The 6,039-nt window shown below is 46.2% G+C and overlaps 1 non-coding gene across 1 annotated transcript; it reads right to left on the reverse strand.

Annotated features, from left to right (window-relative positions):
- Positions 1 to 5,315: 5,315 nt before the first annotated feature.
- Positions 5,316 to 5,388, reverse strand: Trnat-ugu. Its single transcript has one exon. It is a non-coding gene; the product is annotated as a tRNA-Thr (tRNA).
- Between the last annotated feature and the right edge of the window lie 651 nt (positions 5,389 to 6,039).

The following is a 6,039-nucleotide window of genomic DNA, read 5'->3' on the forward strand; positions in this document are numbered from 1 at the left end:
GGCCATTTCCTAGTATTATAGTATGTATGTAATGTCAGGAAGAACCTTGCTCTGTGGGTGTTATGTTAGATGTTACTAGTTGTTATGATGAGAAAAGTCAAGTGGATTTCCCCCACTGTGGTCTGAATGTTTGTGTCCCTCTAAAACTCCTAGTTGAAGCCACATCCCCAAGGTGATGTGTTAGGAAGGAGGGCGTTCAGAAGGTGTTAAGTGTCCTTGGATTAGTGCCCTTGTATCATGCAAGGATACAGAGGCATAGTGTGTGAAAAAGGAAGCAGGCCCTGATCAGACTCTGAATCTCCCAGCACCTTGATCTTGAACTTTTATCCTGTGGAACTGACAGAAATAAGTTTCTATTGTGTACCACCCAGGCTGGGCTAATCCATTATGGCAGCCTGAGCTGATTGAAACAGCCACCTTTAGTCACAATAGGAAACTAGAAACAAGGCAAATTCTGGGTGCAACTGGAGGGATTCCTGCCACCCTGAAGACTTAGAGCATTTGGGCTGGTGGCTCCGCCATTCCCTGATAGGGTTAGGTGAATTATTGGAGATGATACTGGGCTACTGTGACTTTAACCAAATGATGGCTCCAATCAAAGTCTCCTAATGTGGTATCTTTACCAGCTGAGTGCATAGTATTTGTATGCAAGACAATAATGCCCTGTAGTTGTGTCTCAGTCCCACATGAGGGAAACTCAGAGAGACACCATTAAAGGAAGGATCTCCATATGGGCAGCACGTTCCTCAGTACACTGGGCCATAAACTCTGTGAGTTGAGGTGAAGATATATTTGGCCTTAGGGATGTGGAGAAGGTGTGGCTGGGTGGTCAGGCCCTGCAGGGAGAGGAGCTGCGTCTCATCAGAGATTGAAGGACATGGGAAACAACACCCCCCAGAGAGAAAGGGAAAACAACAACATCCAGGGAGAAAAGGAGTTCAATTGGTCCCAGGGAGGGAAGGAAAACACTGGGCTCTGGATTTTCACAATTTCCTGGTTCTACAGCTGTTTCTCTGACTGCTTAACAAAACCTCGCAGGTCCATTGAGGTCTGCCTCCTTTTCTCTTTCTTTCTCTTTCATGTGCTTTCAGAGATGATGCCTCTCCAGGTTGGTGCTGCCTTCTCTCATGGCAACACTGGCCAGCATCATTGTCTTGGGACTCACAGTATGTCTGACTCAACAACATTGCTAGGACCAGGGACCCACTTTAAGGAGACAGGGGTGCACAGAGGGGCCCAGAAGAGGCATGCACTGTTCTCACTGTGTCCTGAATTACAGAAGCTAGACAGCACCTCCTCCGAAGGGCAGGATTGGAGGAGAGAAGGGTTGAATATTTATTATTCAATGCCCTTGGGCCAATGCCTTCAGCACTACTGGCTTGTTCTCCTCAATCTCCTGTTACCTTTTATTTGTGGTGGGGCAAGATTAAGAGAGGCAGGAGACACGGTGGAGCAAATGAACATAGGTGTGCGTGCATGTGAGCTGGACAGAACATGCTGTTGGATGGGCTGCTGCTCCCTGTCCTGTCCTGAGGTCCCCACACTTGTCTCTGTGTGTACCTATAACTCTTACATTGCTCAACCCAGGCAACACTCTATTCTCTGGGAGCTTAGCCATCTCAGGGAGGAAGGACTGGAAACACCATATATGGATGGCAGAATCTGCTCAAGGTCAGCTTTGGAGTCTGTTCTCTGTATTCGACAAATGTGTGGAGAGGAGGAGCACATGGAGGTTGGCACCAAATGGGGGAACTTGATGCTGTCCATGGTACATTACCTCCCAAATTCAGATGCAGAATCACAATCCCTAGTGTCTCAGAGCACAGCAGTATTTGGAGTTCAGGTCTTTGGGTGATCAAAGTAAAATGAGATCATAGGGCAGGACCATAATCAAATTTGTCTGGTGTCCCTACAGAAAGGGGCTAGGACATAGACACACAGAGAGAAACAACCCTGTGAACATATAGATGGCCATCGGTAAGCCAAGAAGAGAGGCCCTGGAAGGCAGAAGGCCTGCCGATGCCCTTATCTCAGATTTCCAGCCTCTAGAAAATTAATGTGAAAAACTCAATGACATATTTCAGCCCCTCAACCTGTGGTGCTTTGTGAGGGCAGCACCAGCAGGCCAAGGCCCTTGGCTTGGGTGTAAGGACTAGGTGGTCTCTGAGTGGCCAGTGGGTAACACGCCATTAAGAGGCAGGCATGGGCTCTGGATTGCAGCCCCTGAGAAAAGCAGATGATGTGGCCACATCTCTGTGTCTCCCTCCTTTCTTCCCAGCATGGAGCCCATAGCAAAAGGTGGTTGTGAGATTTTGCTCCTTGGAAAGCTGTCTTTGTGACCATAGTAAGCTGACGGCTCCTTTATTTCTCTTATAAATTCTTGATGGTGTTTCAGTAAAAAAAAGAAAAAATAAAAATAACTAAATAAATAAATAAATAAAGCAGCCAAACCAGTCAAGGTCAAAGTCAAATTGTTGGGTTCTGTTTGATTCCTCCTCTTCTTCTGAACACACTCTGGTTTCCTACAGAGCCAGAGAATGTGTTTTCTAATGTTCAGGTTCTTATAACAGAAGGGGACCATGGTTCTCTATCCTCTGTGTTCTCAGAAAAGAAAAAGTTAGATCTCACAACGTTTGTGAGGATTAGTCATTAGAATCATCTGGTGAAATAAGTCCATGCTTAATTGTTGGAAAAGGAAAATTGTTTAAGCACAACATGAGCAAAAGTGGTGAGATATAAACTGTAAATCCAGATTAAATACAACCCACCAGAAGTCACATCTCATGCAGGGTGGGGGAGGGAGCAGAGAGATGAGGGGGACTAGCCCTAGGCTAGAGGCTCCCTGTGTTGCTTCTCAGATCAGCATATCCATCCAGTAAGCAAGGGGTCCCGGAGTGTCTGTGTGCCAAGCAGCCCCTTCCTTCCCTGTCCAGGTGCCCTGGACAGCAGGGAGGGGATGATGAAGTTGGGCCTGTGTATCATGACCATCCTCTGCTCTGCTGGGGTGCCTCATGGACTGATATCAAGTCTTGGGACTAATTCTGTGCTTCCAAAATAAGGGGATGGGATTACATTGGTGGTTTTCAGCAACAATGTTTTATAAAATGTCAGGATTTCTTGGGGGTATCTGGGCAAAGTTGTGGGAAATCTGTCTCCTTGGCTTGTGGATCGCCCTCTTCTCTCCGTGTGCTCACCTGTTCTTCCCTGTTTCTGTGTCCTAATAGTGCCTTCTTATGAGGCTCCAGTCCTCTTGGATGAGGGCCACCCTAATGACCTTGTGCAACCCATTCATCTGTTTAAATGCAGTCATTTTGTGAGAAACCAAGGGTTAAGTGTCAATTCATGAGGCCTATTCTTCTGCCCTTCACTTTAAAAGGAACATCTGAGTTAATCTGTTTTTACATGTGGATTTTCATCCAGGGGAGGGTTGATGGTTCACAAATATTTGAAAACTGCTGAGATGAAATGAGCACTTTGGTTTTTCACCAGATCTTGGAGATGGAGAGTCCACCCCAAAGAGAGATCAGCTGCAAGCAGGACTTCTTGTGTCCAGCAGGAAGGGCTGTAGCTGTGGTCCCTCACATGGAACCTGCTCCTCAGGGTTGCATGAGGAACCCTGGTGTATTGCCGCAGTCTGGCTGGGCACAAAATAATCGAGCCACCACGAGGCACTTGTAGGTTCAAACAGGAACTCCTTTATTGCTCGAACTCCCGTGAACACCACCCACGCGGACCTTCCAGGAACACCACACCAACTGGAACTCCCTCCCCGGGGCCTTCACCAACCAACGGGGAACTCTCCAGGAATCCCTTCGAGAGCTCAACCGGAACTCAATGGGAACTCCAGGAGAACTCAAAAGTAGCCAGCGCCAGGCAGCAGGAGCCGCCCTATTCTGGAGCCTCCCTATTGCCGGACAGCAGGGGTCTATATACAACTGAATACATAGCCTGTTTCAATCCCGCATCATCCAGTCACAGCAATTATACACAGCTTAACTTAATTATCATCATCTTAATGGCTTGCTGGCGTCACCTCTCAACCATTCCTTCTGGCAAAATGCCAGGGGCCATTCCGACTCTGGCTGTGGCTCTCAACAGTGTATATCACTCAGTGGCACAGGGGAACATCAGCAGCAGGAATGCTTGGTCCTTCCTGGCACTGTACTCCAGGCTACGGGAGGGAAAGACTTTTTCAACTTTGTCCCATTGAATTGGAGAAGCAAAGTATCTCCGTTTAATGTAGCAATTTTGCTCTTTGTGACTCTTACAAAAACCATTTCCTATATTTTGAAGGATAATCCAAGAAATGCGTGGATTTACGAAGAACTTACCACGAACCCAGTTTCTCCTCCAGTTCTCTGGGCGGTTGAAGCCCTTGTAGGCTGTGCCTCTGGGTTGGTCTCCTGAGCTATAGCAGGAACAAGACCTAGTTATGGGAATTAGAGGGGCTGTCCTATAGTCAGATGTTGGAAGCTATGTATGAACTATAGGTTTATATGAGCCATCATAAAGCAGGGAATCTCCTTTTTTGGGAACTCCTGAGTGAAATGTCCCAGTTCAAGAAAGCCCAGATCATGCTGAAGCCCTGCCTTAGCTCACAGCCCTAGGTTCAAATGCAGCTGCTAAGAGATGGGCGTAACCTGCCAAGTTCCAAACAGCTTGTTTTCCCCATTCTAATCCTATTTTCCTGAAGAAGCTCCACACTGAATCCCTTTGATGTGTTTCACTATAAATAAAACATTTGAGGGCTTTTCCCTTTGTTAGGATCAAACCCATCAGGTCCCTTCCACCAGTCAAGCCCCTGCTTTGAATATGTACTTCACATCTTTTGTGTTTATTTCTTAATACTGCTTGTCTTGTTTTTATATCCAGCCGGTCCACACCTCCAACAATTACCTACTCCCTTCCCACACATGGTGTAGATGAGAATCAAGGGCCTTACAGGATATGTGTCACCACCACCTGCTAAAAGCTGCCTCTCCTGTTATGACTTCCCACTATGGAACACCACACTGCAAGTTGGATGTCATCAATAACATTGATGAGGGTGTCCCAAATCATCCCATTGCCGTAACTAAAGTTGGTCTGGTTAGGGATGAATTAGACAGTTGTTTATGCAGAGCACACAACATACTTTTCACAACTATTTTCTGATTTTACTGAGTGACCATTAAAAAAAAAAAAGTGGCCGGGGGAAGTAACACATAAGAATCCCCTGATAGACAGGGCTGCTTTTCCCAGAAAGATCTTAACCTCTGGAGCACACAGAGACATTCACTCAGAAATAAAGAAAGATTTTTTTTTTTTTTTGGTGATGGTGGTGCTGGGGATTGAACCCAGGGCCTTGTGCATACAAGGCAAGCACTCTACCAACTGAGCTACATCTCCTTACAACAGACACTAGTATGGCAGTATGTATAAATGTGGATGTATAACCAATGTGATCCTGCAATTTGTACACGTGGTAAAAACAAGAATTCATACCCCATTTGAATCAAATGTATGATATATGATATGTCAAGATCATTGTAATGTTTTGAGCAACCAATAAAAAAAAGAAATAAAGAAAGAGAAATAGGGAAGCAGGAGGAGAAATCCCAAAAATTAGTCCTTGAAAGGAAAGTGACCACAACACTCGGAGTGACCAAGAGATCTTTATTGCAGCAGTGCAACAAAGAGAAAAGAAAGAAGGAAAGAAAGAGAGAGAAAAGAGAAGAGATGAACAGGGAGAGAGCAAGAGCAAGAGAGAGACAGAGAGCGCACGTAAGAAAGATAAAGAGCAAGAGAGAGAGGGCAAGAGAGAGAGCAAGAGAGAGAGGGAGAGCAAGAGTGAAAGAGCAAGAGAGAGAGCAAGAGAGAGAGCAAGAGAGAGAGGGAGAGCAAGAGTGAAAGAGCAAGAGAGAGAGGGGCCTGGCAGGAGGGAGTTTTTATAGCCCAAATCTAATGGGGCCTCTGGGTCTGCAAGCTGCCTTGTTGGCCCAAGGGGGGGGTTAAGTGTTCAGCCTTAAGCAGGGTTGAATGTTCAGACTTGAGGCAAAC

The sequence above is a fragment of the Marmota marmota genome, unplaced genomic scaffold (genome assembly GCF_001458135.2).
Source record: "Marmota marmota marmota unplaced genomic scaffold, marMar, whole genome shotgun sequence".
Classification (NCBI taxonomy): Eukaryota; Metazoa; Chordata; class Mammalia; order Rodentia; family Sciuridae; genus Marmota; species Marmota marmota.